This window comes from Oncorhynchus masou, chromosome 7 (assembly GCF_036934945.1).
Source record: "Oncorhynchus masou masou isolate Uvic2021 chromosome 7, UVic_Omas_1.1, whole genome shotgun sequence".
Taxonomy (NCBI): domain Eukaryota; kingdom Metazoa; phylum Chordata; class Actinopteri; order Salmoniformes; family Salmonidae; genus Oncorhynchus; species Oncorhynchus masou.
In genome coordinates this window covers 7,801,630-7,824,927 of record NC_088218.1, presented here as the reverse complement: position 1 = coordinate 7,824,927, position 23,298 = coordinate 7,801,630, and the positions used below count along the sequence as shown (strand labels likewise).

Sequence of the window (23,298 nt, the reverse complement as noted above, 5' to 3'; positions counted from 1 at the left end):
GTGGAGGCTAATGAGTCAATGTGGAGGCTATATACAGGGGGTACCGGTACAGAGTCAATGAGTCAATGTGGAGGCTATATACAGGGGGTACCGGTACAGAGTCAATGAGTCAATGTGGAGGCTACATACAGGGGGTACCGGTACAGAGTCAATGAGTCAATGTGGAGGCTATATACAGGGGGTACCGGTACAGAGTCAATGTGGAGGCTATATACAGGGGGTACCGTTACAGAGTCAATGTGGAGGCTATATACAGGGGGTACCGGTACAGAGTCAAGGCTGAGGCTGAGCAGTTGCCATACCAGGCAGTGATGCAACCAGTCAGGATGCTCTCGATGGTGCAGCTGTAGAACCTTTTGAGGATCTGAGGACCCATGCCAAATCTTTTCAGTCTCCTGAGGGGGAATAGGTTTTGTCGTGCCCTCTTCACGACTGTCTTGGTGTGCTTGGACCATGATAGTTTGTTGGTGATGTGGACGTCAAGGAACTTGAAGCTCTCAACCTGCTCCACTATAGCCCCGTCGATGAAATGGGGCATGCTCGGTCCTCCTTTTCCTGTAGTCCACAATCATCTCCTTTGTCTTGCTCACATTGAGGGAGAGGTTGTTGTCCTGGCACCACACTGCCAGGTCTCTGATCTCCTCCCTATAGGCTGTCTCATTGCTGTCGGTGATCAGACCTACCACTGTTGTGTCATCAGCAAACTGAATGATGGTGTTGGAGTCGTGCCTGGCCGTGCAGTCATGAGTGAACAGGGAGTACAGGAGGGGATTGAGCACGCACCCCTGACGTGCCCCCGTGTTGAGGATCAGCGTGGCGGATGTGTTGTCACCTACCCTTACCACCTGGGGGCGTGTTTAGTCCAAGTGCCCTTAGCTTAGTGATGAGCTTTGAGGGCACTATGGTGTTGAACGCTGAGCTGTAGTCAATGAATAGCATTCTCACATAGGTGTTCCTTTTGTCCAGGTGGGAAAGGGCAGTGTGGAGTGCATTGATATGGTATTACAGTTTAATTTATGTTTTTAGTGTCATTGATATGTTATTACAGTCTAATCGAAATCTTAAAAGTACACGTGTTTGTTTAAAAAGCAATAATGTATGAATGTGAAAACGCTGTGTCACTAGGTGGCAGCACGTGTCTGCCTGCAATCACGATACCAATATGGGCAAGGCAGAGCGGGCCTTCTTACCTGTAGTGTATGTTAAGATCCCCTCAGAATAGAAACACTCCATAGTTGATGTGATACAATTTATTAGATGCAGAAGCCCAGTGACAGACAGCACAACGCACTGCAGCTTTTCAAATGATACAGTATATATATATATATTTATATATATATTTATCCTACTGCAATATTTATAATTGTCATACATATATTTTTTTATATGAATTGAAAGAAAACAGAGATCATTATCCAGACTAGATAACTTGTTATTTCATATCATATTTGTCTGGTCAGTGTCAAGACAACATTTCACTTTTTCATAAAGATATGTACTACGACAATATGAAACAGACACTCAGTTATTTGAATGTAACACAGTGGTGATGTAAGATAGTAAGTCGTTGTGCTTGTTTCCCAGAATCCCATGGAACCCAAAAGGTCATTATTAGACAAGGTCATGATAGTGTACAGTAACTACCACTTTACCAGTGTTCACTAATCAAACTTCATTTTAACACAGAACGTCACCCTGGCCTCTGCTTGAATGTTGGTAACCTATATGGCACAGATTCATCTTTTAAATCAGGAAACTTAGACTGTTTTGCAGCAGGAAGCCCAATTCTGATATTTTTCCCCACAAATTGCCCTTTTGACCAATCAGATCATTTCATGAGTTTAGCCATCAGATACATTGAGACTGAGAGGATACTTTAGAAAGCGTATGACTTTCAGGCTGTAAACCAGGGTTGTTTTTGCATTGAACATAGCTATGGTGTAGCCTGCTTTTACAGCACATAACTGCTGTGCATTGTGGGTGTGGATATACCATTAACATACTGTAACAACATGGATATGAGATTGACATCAGATATACAGTGGATCAGTGACAGATAAGGTTGAAGGTATATTTCAGTAACTCAGATAATACAGACAGTTTCATTGGGCTTATTCGTCATACAGTCCTTTTACATGTGATTGGATTTCCGTAGGGATCCTGAGCCGTTGCTGGGTTCTGATGGTGGAAACAAGAGGAGATGGTCATAAGCACAGTTGGTCAGGACTCAAAGACAACATATTAGGGGCATCACAATATGCTTTGGGCCTTACTTGTGGGGAAGTCTTGGTTAAACCTTTTCCTGTTCTGTGAACCTGATATCTGTCAGATAGAATAGATGTTTTAGACAACAGCATGTGACAACAATAAGCATCAAAGCAAGCCCAAGAGGGTCTGAAGAGAATGATTGAATTGCACAACACACTCACCTTTTTCTTCCCTGAGGCACTTAGAGCAGCAAGTTTGTTCTCCAAATCAGACACCTAAGAGAGAAGGAAAAGACAGAAAGTACAAATTATACCCCTTCTGAAGGAAAACAAGTTATCTGAAAATAATAGATATGTCAACTAAACGAGCTCTTGTGTGGTATTGTTATTTCTTCATGCATCTCTGTAGGCCACAATGGTTCTTGGAAATCTACAGTTCACAGTGTGCTTTTCAGTCCATACAGAACATCCCTGTTGAATAGAAAGCCTGCTCAGTAGAACCCGCAGTAGAGCCTCGTCACCTACCTCACTCTCAGTGCTCTGGACCCGATGTGCAGTCAGAGCCACCACGTCCTCCAGGTCAGACAGCTCCGAGTCTGTGGCCCCTCCGAAGCGGTTCTTGGCACTCTGCTCCAGATGCCTCAGCTTCTTCTCCAGATCAAAGGACTTCCCTGAGGTCATGTACACCTGGAACAGGGCACAGGACAACCACCACAAATGTACCCTTACAGACGAGCTGCTAACCAAACACCATTAGCAGGCTTCCAGACTAGACTGCTTGGAATACAAAGTGAATCTCTGCTTTAAGACAACACAAGACGTCTCTTCGCATGCTTTAAACAAAAGGCTCCAGACCTACACTTGACACACAGCTATTTTGATTGGATTCTGATTGCTTGGGAGGAAAAGAGTGTGATTTTGAAGCTTACATTTTCCTCAAGTTCCCTGTAAGACTCAGCTGCTTTCCTTACTTCTGCCACGTCAGTTATCATGGGGCTGTCATTAGACGTTATGGAGGGGAAGTACTCGTTCATGGCGCTTTCAGCGGCATTAATGGTCCTTAGAAACTCTTTGGTGATGTCACAGAGGGCCGCCGCGGTGGATCTCTGGAAGCCATGTAAGGGAACAGAAATCAGCCGCTGGGAACGTACCTACGTCTCCTATATGTAGCGGAGGTGATTTGGAATCACACTTTCGTGATCAGGTGGCACCTGCCTGAGACTTGCTAGCCCAAATGTCACCCTGAGACCACAAGGATTTTGTCTTGGTCTAATGGTGAAGACATTTACATTGACATTGCGGACATTTAGCAAGAGACTCTTATCCAAAGGGACTGACAGTTGGTGCAAGTCCAACTTTTCCTCAGTAAAGCAGCTATCAGCAAAGTGCTGAAGTGCGAGTGAGAAAAGACAAGTGTGAGTATTAGTGCTAGAAAGAGTGTTAAGGATTGTTTTAAGATGTTAACTCTGCGTGCGAGAGGTCCCTGGTTGGAGCCAATGATGTAAACCCTAGATGACTGACAGGGGGTGTTGTTTTGAAGCTACCATACGGCCATTTTGGTACTCCCCCTGCATTTATTAATGTCTACATTGGTTTTTGACAAGTATATTCTATTACAGACACTTTAATGCATACATTTAAATTACATTATGTGGGGCCTCCCAAGTGTCGCAGCTGTCTAAGGAACTGCATCACAATGCTGGAGGCGTCACTACAGACCCGGGATCAATCCCAGGCTGTGTTGCAGTCGGCCGTGACCGGGAGAGCCATAAGGCGGCGCACAATTGGCTCAGCGTCGTCCGGGTTAGGGGAGAGTTTGGCCGGCCGGGATGTTATTGTCCCGTTGCGATCTAGTGACTCATTGTGGCGGGTTAAGCGAGCAGTGTGTCAAGAAGCAGTGCAGCTTGGCATGCTCGTGTTTCAGAGGACGCATGACTCTCGACCTTCACCTCTCTCAAGTCCGTAGGGGAGGTGCAAAGATGGGACAAGACTTACCACCAATTGGGGAGAAAAATGGGTAAAAAAAACAAAAAAACAAAAACACATTTATATTATGTGAACTGAACATAAAAATACAAAATATATTCCTTAAAATATTTGTTGTTGTTGTTGTACTAATGATACTGTCCCCATTACAACAAAGAAATACCTAAATATATGTTATTTTGTTCTTGAAACATTTTATTGAAATACTGTAGAATTCCATTAATTCCTATGGAAGAGTTCTCCTATGTAGTTCTCCTATGTGGTTCTCCTATGTGGTTCTCCTATGTGGTTCTCCTATGTGGTTCTCCTATGTAGTTCTCCTATGTGGTTATCCTATGTGGTTCTCCTATGTAGTTCTCCTATGTGGTTCTCCTATGTAGTTCTCCTATGTGGTTCTCCTATGTGGTTCTCCTATGTGGTTCTCCTATGTAGTTATCCTATGTAGTTCTCCTATGTGGTTCTCCTATGTAGTTCTCCTATGTAGTTCTCCTATGTGGTTCTCCTATGTGGTTCTCCTATGTGGTTCTCCTATGTAGTTCTCCTATGTAGTTCTCCTATGTAGTTCTCCTATGTAGTTCTCCTATGTGGTTCTCCTATGTGGTTCTCCTATGTGGTTCTCCTATGTAGTTCTCCTATGTAGTTCTCCTATGTGGTTCTCCTATGTAGTTCTCCTATGTAGTTCTCCTATGTGGTTCTCCTATGTAGTTCTCCTATGTGGTTCTCCTATGTGGTTCTCCTATGTAGTTCTCCTATGTAGTTCTCCTATGTGTTCTCCTATGTGGTTCTCCCATGTAGTTCTCCTATGTAGTTCTCCTATGTGGTTCTCCTATGTAGTTCTCCTATGTAGTTCTCCTATGTAGTTCTCCTATGTAGTTATCCTATGTGGTTCTCCTATGTAGTTCTCCTATGTAGTTCTCCTATGTAGTTCTCCTATGTGGTTCCCCTATGTGGTTCTCCTATGTAGTTCTCCTATGTAGTTCTCCTATGTAGTTCTCCTATGGAAGAGTACCAATATGGAGGCAGGTGGCTTCAAAACATCTCATTGGCCATTATTTAGCAACAGCAATCCAGGGTTTATACACATCATTGGTTGGATCCTATCACCTCCGCTACAGCTTTTTGGTGTGTGTCTGAGATGTAACAGGATAACAGGACCCCAAAATTCACCTGCTGAGCCTCGGTGGGCCCCTCATCGCTGGAGGAACTGAGGGGCTCTAGGGGAGGACTGGGAGGTTACTCTTCACAGCGGCCCTCTTTAATAAAGGGGTCTTCTTCCCCCTCCTGCTTCCTCGTCGGAGGACGGAACACTGATGTTCCCCGCCAGCTCGCTCAGCTTCCTCCTCAGCTTCTCCTCCTCTATCTGAGCAGCGGTCGGGGACGTCGCCTGTGGATAGAAACAGGTTTAACTTACTAGACTTTTTTCTTTTTTGCTGCTAAGGGAACCTCGAGCCTCAACAGTGCATCTCCAGTGAACTCTGTTCTGGGCAGTTTTCTTGACTTTATTCCAGGTGGACAGAAACAGGGTTGGGGTCAGTTCCATCTAGGTTCTCGTCAGTTTAAGACTTGAATATTTAGGAGTTGAATTGCTTATGTGTTAAGGAGAAATTCAACAAGGAGGAGTTGTAATGGAAATGAGCCCAACTTAAGTTGGGCAACAACAGGTTAAGGCCAGAGTTAGCTAACAAGTTACCCTTTGATGAACAGCTGTGATTCTCTCTAATGTGATTATTCCAAGAACGATAATGCTCTGTTAGGAGATCAGTAGGAAGCTCTGTTAGGAGAGCAGTAGGAAGCTCTGTTAGGAGATCAGTAGGAAGCTCTGTTAGGAGAGCAGTAGGATGCTCTGTTAGGAGAGCAGTAGGATGCTCTGTTAGGAGAGCAATAAGAAGCTCTGTTAGGAGCTCTATTAGGAGAGCATTAAGAAGCTCTTTAAGGAGAGCAATAAGAAGCTCTGTTAAGAGAGCAGTAGGAAGCTCTGTTAGGAGAGCAGTAGGATGCTCTGTTAGGAGAGCAATAAGAAGCTCTGTTAGGAGCTCTATTAGGAGAGCATTAAGAAGCTCTTTAAGGAGAGCAATAAGAAGCTCTGTTAAGAGAGCAGTAGGAAGCTCTGTTAGGAGAGCAATAAGAAGCTCTGTTAGGAGAGCAACAAGAAGCTCTGTTAGGAGAGCAACAAGAAGCTCTGTTAGGAGGGCAGTAGGAAGCTCTGTTAGGAGAGCAATAAGAAGCTCTGTTAGGAGAGCAGTAGGATGCTCTGTTAGGAGAGCAATAAGAAGCTCTGTTAGGAGAGCAGTAGGATGCTCTGTTAGGAGAGCAGTAGGAAGCTCTGTTAGGAGAGCAATAAGAAGCTATGTTAGAAGCTCTGTTAGGAGAGCAATAAGAAGCTCTGTTAGGAGCTCTATTAGGAGAGCATTAAGAAGCTCTTTAAGGAGAGCAATAAGAAGCTCTGTTAAGAGAGCAGTAGGAAGCTCTGTTAGGAGAGCAATAAGAAGCTCTGTTAGGAGAGCAATAAGAAGCTCTGTTAGAAGCTCTGTTAGGAGAGCAATAAGAAGCTCTGTTAGGAGAGCAGTAGGAAGCTCTGTTAGGAGAGCAATAAGAAGCTCTGTTAGGAGAGCAATAAGAAGCTCTGTTAGGAGCTCTATTAGGAGAGCATTAAGAAGCTCTTTAAGGAGAGCAATAAGAAGCTCTGTTAAGAGAGCAGTAGGAAGCTCTGTTAGGAGAGCAATAAGAAGCTCTGTTAGGAGAGCAGTAAGAAGCTCTGTTAGAAGCTCTGTTAGAGAGCAATAAGAAGCTCTGTTAGGAGAGCAGTAGGAAGCTCTGTTAGGAGAGCAATAAGAAGCTCTGTTAGGAGAGCAACAAGAAGCTCTGTTAGGAGAGCAGTAGGAAGCTCTGTTAGGAGAGCAATAAGAAGCTTGGTTAGGAGAGCAATAAGAAGCTCTGTTAGGAGAGCAGTAAGGTTTTTAGCTCTGTTAGGAGAGAACAAGAAGCAGGAGAGCAATAAGAAGCTCTGTTAGAAGAGACAATAAGAAATGACAGGAGAAGCTGTTAGAGAGCAATAAGAAGCTCTGTTAGAGAGCAGTAGAGGAAGCTCTGTTAGGAGAGCAATAAGAAGCTCTGTTAGGAGAGCAATAAGAAGACTCTGTTAGGAGAGACAATAAGAAATGACAGGAGAAGCTCTGTTAGAGAGAGACAAGAGGAATAAGACTCTGTTAGGAGATGACAGGAGGAAGCTCTGTTAGGAGAGACAATAAGAAGCTCTGTTAGGAGAGCAGTAGGAAGACTCTGTTAGGAGAGCAATAAGAAATCTGTTAGGAGAGCAGTAGGAAGACTCTGTTAGGAGAGCAATAAAAAGCTGACAGGAGAGCAATAAGAAGACTCTGTTAGGAGAGCAACAAGAAGCTCTGTTAGGTGAGCAATAAAATCTGTTAGGAGAGCAATAAGAAGACTCTGACAGGAGAGCAATGAGAAGACCAATACTGTTAGGAGAGCAATAAGAAGCTCTGTTAAGAGAGCATTACAAAATGACAGGAGAGCAGTAGGATGCCAATACTGACAGGAGAGCAGTAGGATGCTCTGTTAGGAGAGCAGTAGAAAGCTTGGTTAGGAGAGCAATAAGAAGACCTGTTAGGAGAGACCAATAAGAAGCTCTGTTAGGAGAGCAATAGGAAGGTTTTGAACCCTTTCTTAAATCATCGGAGGGGGTAGAATCATCTTGACAGGAGAGGGTTCAGGAGACTCAATCTATGGCTGACATGCGCTTGTTTAGTGCATTGACCTGTATCACAAAATGACAGGAGAGGAGTGAGGTGAGACCAAGTGAGGTGAGACCAATACAAAATGACAGGAGAGGAGTGAGGTGAGACCAATACAAATGTGAGGTGAGACCAATGAGGAAATGACAGGAGAGGAGTGAGGTGAGACCAAGTGAGGTGAGACCAATACAAAATGACAGGAGAGGAGTGAGGTGAGACCAATACAAAATGACAGGAGAGGAGTGAGGTGAGACCAAGTGAGGTGAGACCAATACAAATGACAGGAGAGGAGTGAGGTGAGACCAATACAAATGACAGGAGAGAGTGAGGTGAGACCAATACAAAATGACAGGAGAGGAATGAGGTGAGACCAAGTGAGGTGAGACCAATACAAAATGACAGGAGAAGAATGAGGTGAGACCAATACAAATGACAGGAGAGGAATGAGGTGAGACCAAGACAGGAGAAGAATGAGGTGAGACCAATACAAAATGACAGGAGAAGAATGAGGTGAGACCAAGTGAGGTGAGACCAATACAAAATGACAGGAGAGGAGTGAGGTGAGACCAATACAAATGACAGGAGAGGAATGAGGTGAGACCAAGTGAGGTGAGACCAATACAAAATGACAGGAGAGGTATGAGGTGAGACCAATACAAATGACAGGAGAGGAATGAGGTGAGACCAAGTGAGGTGAGACCAATACAAAATGACAGGAGAGGAATGAGGTGAGACCAATACAAAATGACAGGAGAAGAATGAGGTGAGACCAATACAAAATGACAGGAGAGGAATGAGGTGAGACCAATACAAAATGACAGGAGAGGAATGAGGTGTGACCAATACAAAATGACAGGAGAGGAATGAGGTGTGACCAATACAAAATGACAGGAGAAGAATGAGGGAGACCAATACAAAATGTACATTGTGCATGAATCGAGACGCAAACCTGACACAAGGTTGGATATTGTATTACACCAGACTTGCATGGAGTAATCACTCAAAATAGACCTTCTAATCATTGGCTGAGCAGAGCAGCTGATTACACCCTATTCTACATCCTACAATCAAAGCTTGTTGCCATCAATCCCACACAAATGATCAATGAACCTTCCAGGTACAATCCCAAAGCCATAAACACGGGCACCCTCATAGATATCATCCTAACCAACTTGCCCTCCAAAGACACCTCTGCTCTTTTCAACCAGGATATCAGCGATCACTGCCTCATTGCCTGTATCTGTAATGGGTCAGTGGTCAAACGACCTCCACTCATCACTGTCAAATGCTCCCTGAAACACTTCAGCAAGCATGCCTTTCTAATCGACCTGACCGGGGTATCCTGGAAGGATATTGACCTCATCCCTTCAGTAGAAGATGCCTGGTTATTCTTTAAAAATGCCTTCCTCACCATCTTAAATAAGCATGCCCCATTCAAAAAATGTAGAACCAGGAACAGATATAGCCCTTTCTCTGCAGACCTGACTGCCTTAACTAGCACAAAAACATCCTGTGACGTTAGCATCGAACAGCCCCCGTGATATGCAACTTTTCGGTGAAGTAAGAAACCAATATACACAGGCATAGAAAAGCCAAGGCTAGCTTTTTCAAACAGAAATTTGCTTCCTGCAACACAAACTCAAAAAGGTTCTGGGACACTGTAAAGTCCATGGAGAATAAGAGCACCTCCTCCCAGCTGTCCATTGCACTGACACTAGGAAACTCACCACAGATAAATCCACTATAATTGAGAATTTCAATAAGCATTTTTCTACGGCTGGCCATGCTTTCCACCTGGCTACCCCTACCCCGGTCAACAGCACTGCACCCCCCACAGCAACTCGCCCAAGCCTTCCCCATTTCTCCTTCTCCCAAATCCAGTCAGCTGATGTTCCGAAAGAGTTGCAAATCTGGACCCCTACAAATCAGCAGGGCTAGACAATCTGGACCCTTTCTTTCTAAAATGATCTGCCTAAATTATTGCAACCCCTATTACTAGCCTGTTCAACTTCTCTTTCATGTCATCTGAGATTCCCAAAGATTGGAAAGCAGCTGCGGTCATCCCCCTATTCAAAGGGGGGGGGACACTCTTGACCCAAACTGCTACAGACCTATATCTATCCTACCCTGCCTTTCTAAGGTCTTCGAAAGCCAAGTTAACAAACAGATTACCGACCATTTTGAATCCCACCGTACCTTCTCCCCAATGCAATCGGGTTTCAGAGCTGGTCATGGGTGCACCTCAGCCACGCTCAAGGTCCTAAACAATATCTTAACCACCATCGATAAGAAACAATACTGTGCAGCCGTATTCATTGACCTGGCCAAGGCTTTCGACTCTGTCAATCACCACATCCTCATCAGCAGACTCAACAGCCTCAGTTTCTCAAATGATTGCCTCGCCTGGTTCACCAACTACTTTTCCGATAGAGTTCAGTGTGTCAAATCAGAGGGCCTGTTGTCCGGGCCTCTGGCAGTCTCTATGGGGTGCCACAAGGTTCAATTCTTGGGCCAACTCTTTTCTCTGTATACATCAATGATGTTGCTCTTGCTGCTGGTGAGTTTCTGATCCACCTCTACGCAGACGACACCATTCTGTATACTTCTGGCCCTTCTTTGGACACTGTGTTAACTACACTCCAGATGAGCTTCAATGCCATACAACTCTCCTTCCGTAGCCTCTAACTGCTCTTAAATACAAGTAAAACTAAATGCATGCTCTTCAACCGATCGCTGCCTACATCTGCCCGCCCGCCCAGCATCACTACTCTGGACGGTTCTGACTTAGAATATGTGGACAACTACAAATACCTAGGTGTCCGGTTAGACTGTAAACTCTCCTTCCAGACTCACATCAAACATCTCCAATCCAAAGTTAAATCTAGAATTGGCTTCCTATTTTGCAACAAAGTATCCTTCACTCATGCTGCCAAACATACCCTCGTAAAACTGACCATCCTACCGACCCTCGACTTCGGCGATGTCATTTACAAAATAGCCTCCAACACTCTACTCAACCAATTGGATGCAGTCTATCACAGTGCCATCCGTTTTGTCACCAAAGCCCCATACACTACCCACCACTGCGACCTGTACGCTCTCGTTGGCTGGCCCTCGCTTCATACTCGTCGCCAAACTCACTGGTTCCAGGTCATCTACAAGACTCTGCTAGGTAAAGTCCCGCCTTATCTCAGCTCGCTGGTCACCATAGCAGCACCCACTCATAGCACGCGCTCCAGCAGGTATATCTCACTGGTCACCCCCAGGGCCAATTCCTCCTTTGGCCGCCTCTCCTTCCAGTTTTCTGCTGCCAATGACTGGAACGAACTACAAAAAATCTCTGAAACTGGAAACACATCTCCCTCACCAGCTTTGAGCACCAGCTGTCAGAGCAGCTCACAGATCACTGCACCTGTACATAGCCCATCTATAAATAGCCCAAACAATTACCTCATCCCCTACTGTATTTATTTATTTATTTTGCACCCTAGTATTTCTACTTTGCACATTCACCTACTGAAAATCTACCATTCCAGTGTTTTACTTGCTATATTGTATTTACTTTGCCACCATGGCCTTTTTTTGCCTTTACCTCCCTTATCTCACCTCATTTGCTCACATTGTATATAGACTTGTTTTTCTACTGTATTATTGTCTGTGTTTGTTTTACTCCATGTGTAACTCTGTGTTGTTGTATGTGTTGAACTGCTTTGCTTTATCTTGGCCAGGTCGCAATTGTAAATGAGAACTTGATCTCAACTTGCCTACCTGTTTAAACAAAGGTGAAATTAATAAAATACAAATTTAAAAAAATCTTTAATTATCCAAATCAAGAAACGAAGTTGTCTTTGTTCTGCTCTCTGAAGTTCAATCCACTAAAAACCCCAGCATGCATCACTTGAGACACACAACTTCCAATAAATACATGTACAATGTAAATCAGCCCAACAGTGTTTGAAATCTATCTTCCCAGGCTTGAGTGGAAGGACAAGTCCACCCTTGTTTGTCAGTTAATGTGGTTAATTTTCTATGGTCAGGGTAGTTTAATAGTGAAGAGAGACGTCATCTGTCTCATGTCAGGGTAGTTTAATAGTGAAGAGAGACGTCATCTGTCTCATGTCAGGGTAGTTTAATAGTGAAGAGAGATGTCATCTGTCTCATGTCAGGGTAGTTTAATAGTGAAGAGAGATGTCATCTGTCTCATGTCAGGGTAGTTTAATAGTGGAGAGAGACGTCATCTGTCTCATGTCAGGGTAGTTTAATAGTGGAGAGAGATGTCATCTGTCTCATGTCAGGGTAGTTTAATAGTGAAGAGAGACGTCATCTGTCTCATGTCAGGGTAGTTTAATAGTGGAGAGAGACGTCATCTGTCTCATGTCAGGGTAGTTTAATAGTGGAGAGAGACGTCATCTGTCTCATGTCAGGGTAGTTTAATAGTGGAGAGAGACGTCATCTGTCTCATGTCAGGGTAGTTTAATAGTGGAGAGAGACGTCATCTGTCTCATGTCAGGGTAGTTTAATAGTGGAGAGAGATCATCTGTCTCATGTCAGGGTAGTTTAATAGTGGAGAGAGACGTCATCTGTCTCATGTCAGGGTAGTTTAATAGTGGAGAGAGACGTCATCTGTCTCATGTCAGGGTAGTTTAATAGTGAAGAGAGATGCCATCTGTCTCATGTCAGGGTAGTTTAATAGTGAAGAGAGATGCATCTGTCTCATGTCAGAGTAGTTTAATAGTGGAGAGAGACGTCATCTGTCTCATGTCAGGGTAGTTTAATAGTGGAGAGAGACGTCATCTGTCTCATGTCAGGGTAGTTTAATAGTGGAGAGAGACGTCATCTGTCTCATGTCAGGGTAGTTTAATAGTGAAGAGAGACGTCATCTGTCTCATGTCAGGGTAGTTTAATAGTGGAGAGAGACGTCATCTGTCTCATGTCAGGGTAGTTTAATAGTGGAGAGAGACGTCATGTGTCTCATCTCTGTTTCAGCTCTATTTCACTCTCTCCTTCTCACACACACACACCAACACACATCCTACCGGTTGCTGTGTTGGGGCCTGCAGGTTCTCGTGAGAGCCAACTCGGCTGTAGGAAGGGCGTCGGCGATAGGGGGTCTGGTACATGGTGTTGCGCCCTCCCTCCTCCTCTTCTGACGTGTCCACATAGTGCTGGCGGTTCATAGAGGAGCTGATCTTGGATAGGGAGCGGGCACGCACCATCCCATACTGCCCATCGTCTGAGGACCATCGCTTTAGCTCAGGTTATATTACAAAATGTCGGTTTGGCGTGAGATTACTGTTGTTGTAGTATTGTAATGCCATTACATTGCAAACTAACCAGCTCTGATTTAATGTCTGTGTGTGTGTGGGAGTGTGTGTGTGCGTGTTGCTTACCAGGGCGCATGTTGTACCTATCCAGGCTCTTCCTACGGTTCATGCGGTGGTGTTGCTGCTGCATGGAATCCATGAACTCCATGTCACCCCGGTGACCACCACCTCGCTCCTCCTGGATCTGCTGTAGGTGACATAACCATCACAACCTGAAATAAACCCCTATTCCCACAATGCACTACTTTTGGCTAGTAGAAACCAGGACTGTTTGGTCCGTCTACCTGGTAGGATTGTCGACGAGAGTGAGTGCGAGAGTGGGGTGGAACATACTCTTCTATATCCACATCCAAGTCCATGGGATGAACAGAGAGCAGGCGCTTGTTCTTTCTCATCTGACAGAACAACAGGATGGAGACATAAAGAGAAGGAGTGAGTCTGGGATATGATATCCAGTTTCTCAAGAACGATATTGAGAGGAGAAACTGTTTACCATTTTGTATCGCTGAGCTTCTGCTTCTGCGTAGTCCTCATCATGACCATTGTACCTATCATCTACAGGGGAGAGAGGGAGAAGAAGGGGTGACTTTTTTATCTCAAATTGTGTAACCCCTTGTTACGTTTGTATATCATAGTGCTTATGCTGGTGTTGTCAACTCCGCTATGATATGCAAAAGTACCACAGGGTTAAGCAGTTTTCAGGTATGTTGAAATATTGATATATTTTTCCCATTGCCTTCGTCTATTCTACTTACTGCGGAAATCAGGCATGCTTTGTGTGTCACTGTCACGACGGGCACCTGTGAAGACAGAGAGAAGTGATATTCTGTTATTAATAGTTATATAGACAGTACCAGTCACCTGCTCATTCCAAGATCTTTATTTTTACTATTTTCTACATTGTACAATAATAGTGAAGACATCAAAACTATAAAATAACACATGGAATCAAAATATATTTTATATTTGAGATTCTTCAAAGTTGCCACCCTTTGCCTTGATGACAGCTTTGCACACTCTTGGCATTCTCTCAACCAGCATCATGAGGTAGTAACCTGGAATACATTTCAATGAACAGGGGTTCCTTGTTAAAAGTTCATTTGTGGAATTACTTTCCTTCTTAATGCGTTTGAGCCAATCAGTTGTGTTCTGACAAGGTAGGGGTGGTATACAGAAGATAGCCCAATTTGGTAAAAGACCAAGTCCATATTATAGGAAGAACAGCTTAAATAAGCAACGAGAAACGACAGGACATCATTACTTTAGGACATGAAGGTCAGTCAACCCGGAAAATTTCAAGAACTTTGAAAGTTTCTTCAAGTGCAGTCGCAGAAACCATTAAGCGCTATGATGAAACTGGCTCTCATGACGACCGCCACAGGAAAGGAAGATCCAGAGTTACCTCTGCTGCAGAGGATATGTTCATTAGAGTTACCAGCCTCAGAAATTGCAGCCCAAATAAATGCTTCACAGAGTTCAAGTAACAGACACATCTCAACATCAACTGTTCAGAGGAGACTGCGTGAATCAGGCCTTCATGGTCGAATTGCTGCAAAGAAACCACTACTAAAAGATATCAATAATAAGAAGAGACTTGCTTGGGCCAAGAAACATGAGCAATGAACATTAGACCGTTGGAAATCTGTCCTTTGGTCTGTTGAGTCCAAATTTGAGATTTTTGGTTCCAATCGCCGCGTCTTTATGAGACGCAGAGTAGGTGAATGGATGATCTGGATGAATGGATGATCAAGGCACACTTAACCAGCATGGCTACCACAGCAGTCTGCAGTAATACGCCGTCCCATCTGGTTTTCCCTTAGTGGGACCATCATTTGTTTTTCAACAGGACACCGACCCAAAACACACCTCCATTTGACCAAGAAGGAGAGTGATGGAGTGCTGCATCAGATGACCTGGCCTCCACAATCACCTGACCTCAACTGAATTTAAATGGTTTGGGATGAGTTGGACCGCAGAGTGAAGGAAAAGCAGCCAACAAGTGCTCAGCATATGTGGGAACTCCTTCAAGACTGTTGGAAAAACATTCCAGGTGAAGCTGGTTGAGAGTGTGCAAAGCTGCCAAGAGTGTGCAAAGCTGTCATCAAGGCAATAATCAAAAATATATTTTGATTTGTTTGACACTTTTTTGGTTACTACATGATTCCAGATTATTTAATAGTTTTGATGTCTTCTCTATTCTACAATGTAGAAAATAGTAAAAATAAAGAAAAACCCTTGAATGAGTAGGTGTGTCCAAACTTTTGACTGGTACTGTACTTCAAATCATCTCTTTGTCCTATGTGAGGTCTGGGTCAAGAGGACTGTTAGAATACAGAACAGACAACAGTCACTCAGTTCTAGAACACTGTTCCCAGTTCTAGAACTCTACATGTGACCATTAGTGGAGGCTGGTGGGAGGAGCTATAGGAGGACAGGCTCATTGTAATGGCTGGAATGGAATCAATGGAACGGAGTCAAACATGTGGTTTCCATATTTTTAATGTGTTTGATACCATTCCGTTTACAATGAGCCCGTCCTCCTATAGCTCCTCCCACCAGCTGCCAGTGGTGACCATATGTCATCATAGCATGGCTATGTCACCCCGGTGTCAAGTACAGGCCCTGCCATGTGACTCTTCATTACAGCCAGCCATGTGTCACACTCATGATCATTTGGTGACCAAAATGTGACACTCGGACACTCTCAACAACAACCACAACTGTAACATGTGATTACATTTAGAAGTATGCACAATGACTCAATAATCAAACAAAAAGAACCCACCCTCTCCATTGAGTCGCTTGTAAAGAGACTTCATCACCTTGGCACTGCCGAAGCGCTTGAAACGGGTGCGCACATTGTCATGGTACCATCCCACTGTTCCAATTTTCAGGACCCTGCAAGGTAAACACAAGAGTCACTCCAGTCTCAATATGAACCCCATAGAGCTAGGAGAGTCACTCCAGTCTTAATATGAACCCCATAGAGCTAGGAGAGTCACTCCAGTCTCAATATGAACCCCATAGAGCTAGGAGAGTCACTCCAGTCTCAATATGAACCCCATAGAGCTAGGAGAGTCACTCCAGTCTCAATATGAACCCCATAGAGCTAGGAGAGTCACTCCAGTCTCAATATGAACCCCATAGAGCTAGGAGAGTCACTCCAGTCTCAATATGAACCCCATAGAGCTAGGAGAGCTCACTCCAGTCTCAATATGAACCCCATAGAGCTAGGAACCCCATAGAGCTAGGAGAGTCACTCCAGTCTTAATATGAACCCCATAGAGCTCCAGTCTCAATATGAACCCCATAGAGCTAGTCACTCCAGTCTTAATATGAACCCCATAGAGCTTGGAGAGTCACTCCAGTCTCAATATGAACCCCATAGAGCTAGGAGAGTCACTCCAGTCTTAATATGAACCCCATAGAGCTTGGAGAGTCACTCCAGCCTCAATATGAACCCCATAGAGCTTGTAGAGTTACTCCAGTCTCAATATGAACCCCATAGAGCTAGGAGAGTCACTCCAGTCTCAATATGAACCCCATAGGGCTAGGAGAGTCACTCCAGCCTCAATATGAACCCCATAGAGCTTGGAGAGTTACTCCAGTCTCAATATGAACCCCATAGAGCTCCAGTCTCAATATGGAGCTTGGAGAGTCAATCCAGTCTCAATATGAACCCCATAGAGCTTGGAGAGTCACTCCAGTCTTAATATGAACCCCACAGAGCTTGGAGAGTCACTCCAGTCTCAATATGAACCCCATAGAGCTAGGAGAGTCACTCCAGTCTCAATATGAACCCCATATGAGCTAGGAGAGTCACTCCAGTCTCAATATGAACCCCATAGAGCTAGGAGAGTCACTCCAGTCTCAATATGAGAGTCACTCCAGTCTCAATATGAACCCCATAGAGCTAGGAGAGTCACTCCAGTCTCAATATGAAACCCATAGAGCTTGGAGAGTCACTCCAGTCTCAATATGAACCCCATAGAGCTAGGAGAGTCACTCCAGTCTCAATATGAACCCCATAGAGCTTGGAGAGTCACTCCAGTCTCAATATGAGCTAGGAGAGTCACTCCAGTCTCAATATGAACCCCATAGAGCTAGGAGAGTTACTCCAGTCTCAATATGAACCCCATAGAGCTTGGAGAGTCACTCCAGTCTCAATATGAACCCCATAGAGCTAGGAGAGTCACTCCAGTCTCAATATGAACCCCATAGAGCTAGGAGAGTTACTCCAGTCTCAATATGAACCCCATAGAGCTAGGAGAGTCACTCCAGTCTCAATATGAACCCCATAGTCCACTCCAGCCTCAATATGAACCCCATAGTGCTAGGAGAGTCACGTCAGTCTCAATATGAACCCCATAGAGCTAGGAGAGTCACTCCAGTCTCAATATGAACCCCATAGAGCTAGGATAGTTACTCCAGTCTCAATATGAACCCCATAGAGCTAGGAGAGTCACTCCAGTCTCAATATGAACCCCATAGAGCTAGGATAGTCACTCCAGTCTCAATATGAACCCCATAGAGCTAGGAGAGTCACTCCAGTCTCAATATGAACCCCATAGAGCTAGGAGAGTCACTCCAGTCTCAATATGAACCCCATAGAGCTAGGAGAGTCACTCCAGTCTCAATATGAACCCCATAGAGCTAGGAGAGTCACTCCAGTCTCAATATGAACCCCATAGAGCTAGGAGAGTCACTCCAGTCTCAATATGAACCCCATAGAGCTAGGAGAGTCACTCCAGTCTTAATATGAACCCCATAGATCTAGGAGAGTCACTCCAGTCTCAATATGAACCCCATAGAGCTAGGAGAGTAACTCCAGTCTCAATATGAACCCCATAGAGCTAGGAGAGTCACTCCAGTCTTAATATGAACCCCATAGAGCTAGGAGAGTCACTCCAGTCTCAATATGAACCCCATAGAGCCCTCCAGTCTTAATATGAACCCCATAGAGCTTGGAGAGTCACTCCAGTCTCAATATGAACCCCATAGAGCTATCACTCCAGTCTTAATATGAACCCCATAGAGCTAGGTCAGAGTCACTCCAGTCTCAATATGAACCCCATAGAGCTAGGAGAGTCACTCCAGTCTCAATATGAACCCCATAGGGCTAGGAGAGTCACTCCAGCCTCAATATGAACCCCATAGAGCTAGAGTTACTCCAGTCTCAATATGAACCCCATAGAGCTAGGAGTCTCAATATGAATCCCATAGAGCTTGGAGAGTCAATCCAGTCTCAATATGAACCCCATAGAGCTTGGAGAGTCACTCCAGTCTTAATATGAACCCCACAGAGCTTGGAGAGTCACTCCAGTCTCAATATGAACCCCATAGAGCTAGGAGAGTCACTCCAGTCTCAATATGAACCCCATAGAGCTAGGAGAGTTACTCCAGTCTCAATATGAACCCCATGGAGCTAGGAGAGTCACTCCAGCCTCAATATGAACCCCATAGAGCTAGGAGAGTCACTCCAGTCTCAATATGAACCCCATAGAGCTAGGAGAGTCACTCCAGCCTCAATATGAACCCCATAGAGCTAGGAGAGTCACTCCAGTCTTAATATGAAACCCACAGAGCTTGGAGAGTCACTCCAGCCTCAATATGAACCCCATAGAGCTAGGAGAGTCACTCCAGTCTCAATATGAACCCCATAGAGCTAGGAGAGTCACTCCAGTCTTAATATGAACCCCATAGAGCTAGGAGAGTCACTCCAGTCTCAATATGAACCCCATAGAGCTAGGAGAGTCACTCCAGTCTCAATATGAACCCCATAGAGCTAGGAGAGTTACTCCAGTCTCAATATGAACCCCATAGAGCTTGGAGAGTCACTCCAGTCTCAATATGAACCCCATAGAGCTAGGAGAGTCACTCCAGTCTCAATATGAACCCCATAGAGCTAGGAGAGTCACTCCAGTCTCAATATGAACCCCATAGAGCTAGGAGAGTCACTCCAGTCTCAATATGAACCCCATAGAGCTAGGAGAGTCACTCCAGCCTCAATATGAACCCCATAGTGCTAGGAGAGTCACGTCAGTCTCAATATGAACCCCATAGAGCTAGGAGAGTCACTCCAGTCTCAATATGAACCCCATAGAGCTAGGATAGTTACTCCAGTCTCAATATGAACCCCATAGAGCTAGGAGAGTCACTCCAGTCTCAATATGAACCCCATAGAGCTAGGATAGTTACTCCAGTCTCAATATGAACCCCATAGAGCTTGGAGAGTCACTCCAGTCTCAATATGAACCCCATAGAGCTAGGAGAGTTACTCCAGTCTCAATATGAACCCCATAGAGCTAGGTGAGTCACTCCAGTCTCAATATGAACCCCATAGAGCTAGGAGAGTCACTCCAGTCTCAATATGAACCCCATAGAGCTAGGAGAGTCACTCCAGTCTCAATATGAACCCCATAGAGCTAGGAGAGTCACTCCAGTCTCAATATGAACCCCATAGAGCTAGGAGAGTACTCCAGTCTCAATATGAACCCCATAGAGCTAGGAGAGTCACTCCAGTCTCAATATGAACCCCATAGAGCTAGGAGAGTCACTCCAGTCTCAATATGAACCCCATAGAGCTAGGATCACTCCAGCTCAATATGAACCCCATAGAGCTAGGAGAGTCACTCCAGTCTCAATATGAACCCCATAGAGCTAGGAGAGTCACTCCAGTCTTAATATGAAACCCACAGAGCTTGGAACTCCAGCCTCAATATGAACCCCATAGAGCTAGGAGAGTCACTCCAGTCTCAATATGAACCCCATAGACTAGGAGAGTCACCCAGTCTTAGAGAGCTAGGAGAGTCACTGAGTCTCAATATGAACCCCATAGAGCTAGGAGAGTCACTCCAGTCTCAATATGAACCCCATAGAGCTAGGAGAGTTACTCCAGTCTCAATATGAACCCCATAGAGCTTGGAGAGTCCCCAGTCTCAATATGAACCCCATAGAGCTAGGAGAGTCACTCCAGTCTCAATATGAACCCCATAGAGCTATTAGTCTCAGAACCCTCTAGAGAGAGGCAGTCTCAGCTCATATGAACCCCATAGTGCTAGGAGAGTCACGTCAGTCTCAATATGAACCCCATAGAGCTAGGAGAGTCACTCCAGTCTCAATATGAACCCCATAGAGCTAGGATAGAGTCTCAATATGAACCCCATAGAGCTAGGAGAGTCACTCCAGTCTCAATATGAACCCCATAGAGAGGATAGTTACTCCAGTCTCAATATGGAGCTTGGAGAGTCACTCCAGTCTCAATATGAACCCCATAGAGCTAGGAGAGTTACTCCAGTTTCAATATGAACCCCATAGAGCTAGGTGAGTCACTCCAGTCTCAATATGAACCCCCCAGAGCTAGGAGAGAGCTAGGAGAGTCACTCCAGTCTCAATATGAACCCCATAGAGCTAGGAGAGTCACTCCAGTCTCAATATGAACCCCATAGAGCTAGGAGAGTCACCCCAGCCTCAATATGAACCCCATAGAGCTAGGAGAGTCACTCCAGTCTCAATATGAACCCCATAGAGCTAGGAGAGTTACTCCAGTCTCAATATGAACCCCATAGAGCTAGGAGAGTCACTCCAGTCTTAATATGAAACCCACAGAGCTAGGAGAGTTACTCCAGTCTCAATATGAACCCCATAGAGCTAGGAGAGTTACTCCAGTCTCAATATGAACCCCATAGAGCTAGGAGAGTCACTCTAGTCTCAATATGAACCCCATAGAGCCTGGAGAGTCACTGCAGTCTCAATATGAACCCCATCATCAATGGAATGTATATGAACCCCATAGAGCTAGAATAGTTTCCTGACCATGTCACCTGAACATGACTCTTGGCCCTATTCTATATAACTAAATATTATTACTAGCCTTCTAAGAGTTGGCCCTACTATAACTATATAAACTAAAGAGTTGGCCCTCTTCTCTAACTATATATTATAACTAGCCTTCTAAGAGTTGGCCCTCTTCTCTGACTGCCTGAAGCTTCATAATGATACAGACGATCTGGGTTCAAGACCTGGTCAGTCAAACACGATTGCAAATGTTTCCAAACCCATCTGTTATTACTATGTGTTCAGGAGAATCTCTTAATGCTGTGTGTTCAGGATGCCTTGAACCCACGGCCCCCACCTTGTCATACGACAGGGTCGCACACCCAGCCGTGATCCTTCTTGTTGTAGCGGCTGCATGCCTTGCAGGTGTACATCTTACAGTCTATGCACTGACGCTTACTGTTGACCAGAAACTTGAAGGGCTGCAGACAGCGGATACAGTGAGAGTCTACCAGGGTGGTCTGAGTACCCAGCAGCTCAATCTTAGTGTCCTCCTTCTCTATCTTAGTCTTTAGGTCCCTAGAGGAGAGGGGGAGGGGGGGATAGGAGAGGAGGGGAGGGGAGGGGAGGAGAGGAGAAGGAGAGGAGATGAGAAGAGGGGAGGGGAGAAGAGCGAAGAAGAGGGGAGAGGAGGGGATGGGAGAGCAGGGGAGAAGGAGAAGAGCAGAGAAGAGGGGAGGGGAGGGAATAGAGAAGTGATGAAATCATTATACAGTATATTAGTATATGGAATTAAATCATTATACAGTAGATTAGTATATATCAAGTCAAATCAAATTACATTAGTCACTTGCGCCGAATACAACAGGTGTAGTAGAGCTTACAGTGAAATGCTTACTTACGAGCCCCTAAACAACAATGCAGTTTTTTAAAAATACAGATAAAAATAAGAGTTAACGTAACACGTCATTAAAGAGTAAGTAAATGAACAAAAGCAGCAGTAAAATAACAATAGTGAGACTATATACAAGGAGGTACCGATACAGAGTCAATGTGCCGGGCACCCGTTAGTTGAGGTAGTATGTACATGTAGGTAGAGTTATTAAAGGGACTATGCATAGATGACAACAGAGAGTAGGGGGGGGGGCAATACAAATAGCCATTTGACTAGATGTTCAGGAGTTTCCAGGATCCAGTTGCAGAGGGAGGTGTTTAGTCCCAGGGTCCTTAGCTTATTGATGAGCTTTGAGGGCACTACGGTTTTGAGTGCTGAGCTGTAGTCAATGAATAGCATTCTCACATTTTTATTTTATTTGATTTATTTCATCTTTATTTAACCAGGTATGCTAGTTGAGAACCATTTCTCATTTACAACTGCGACCTGGCCAAGATAAAGCAAAGTAGTTTGACACATACAACAACACAGAGTTACACATGGAATAAACAAACATACAGTCAATAATACAGTAGAAAAAGTCTATATACAGTGTGTGCAAATGAGGTAAGTTAAGGCGATAAATAGGCCATAGTGGCGAAGTAATTACAATATACCAATAAACCTCTGGAGTGACAGATGTGCAGAAGATGAATGTGCAAGTAGAGATACTGGGGTGCAAAGGAGCAAGATAAATAAATAAATACAGTAAGGGGATGAGGTAGTTGGATGGGTTATTTACAGATGGGCTATGTACAGGTCAAATCAAATCAAATCAAATGTATTTATATAGCCCTTCGTACATCAGCTGATATCTCAAAGTGCTGTACAGAAACCCAGCCTAAAACCCCAAACAGCAAGCAATGCAGGTGTAGAAGCATGGTGGCTAGGAAAAACTCCCTAGAAGTGAGGCAAGCAATACAGGTGCAGGGATCTGTGAGCTGCTCTGACAGCTGGTGCTTAAAACTAGTGAGGGAGATATGAGTCTTCACCTTCAGTGATTTTTGCAGTTCGTTCCAGTCATTGGCAGCAGAGAATTGAAAGGAATGGCGGCCAAAGGGGAATTGGCTTTGGGGATGACCAGTGAGATATACCTGTTGGAGCGCATGCTATGGGTGGGTGCTGCCATGGTGACCAGTGAGCTGAGTTAAGGCGGGCCTTTACCTAGCAAAGACTTGTAGATGACCTGGAGCCAGTGGGTTTGGCGACGAGTATGAAGCGAGGGCCAGCCAACGAGAGCGTACAGGTCGCAGTGGTAGGTAATATATGGGGCTTTGGTGACAAAACGAATGGCACTGTGATAGACTGCATCCAATTTGTTG

General features: G+C 44.7%; 1 pseudogene; it reads right to left on the bottom strand.

Annotated features, from left to right (window-relative positions):
• Positions 1-1,331: 1,331 nt before the first annotated feature.
• On the bottom strand, positions 1,332-23,105 carry LOC135542936 (rab effector MyRIP-like; annotated as a pseudogene).
• Between the last annotated feature and the right edge of the window lie 193 nt (positions 23,106-23,298).